This window comes from Notothenia coriiceps, unplaced genomic scaffold (genome assembly GCF_000735185.1).
Source record: "Notothenia coriiceps isolate Sejong01 unplaced genomic scaffold, NC01 NC01_scaffold00004877, whole genome shotgun sequence".
Taxonomy (NCBI): Eukaryota; Metazoa; Chordata; class Actinopteri; order Perciformes; family Nototheniidae; genus Notothenia; species Notothenia coriiceps.
The window spans coordinates 176,555-176,893 of NW_011337578.1; positions in this window are offsets into that span (position 1 = coordinate 176,555).

Sequence of the window (339 nt, forward strand, 5' to 3'; positions counted from 1 at the left end):
ATAAAAAACACAGGGAATAGTCAGGTGTCATGCTCCGCTCTGAATAGAAGGCCAGGGAGAAGAAGTGAGTCTTTAGTGAGGATTTAAAACCCCCTAGTGTCTGGGCCGACCTCAAATGGAGGGGCAGACTATTCCAGAGCCTCGGGCCAGCTGCTGCGAAGGCTCGGTGCCCTCGGGTTTTGAGCCTGTTCTTGGGCACTATCAGCAGCAGCTGGTCAGCAGACCTTAAAGCTCTGGAAGGGGTGTAGCGATGTAGGAGTTCGGCTATATAGGCCGGAGCCAGCCCATTTAGGGCTTTGAAAACAAATAAAAGGATTTTAAAAACAATTCTGAACCGAA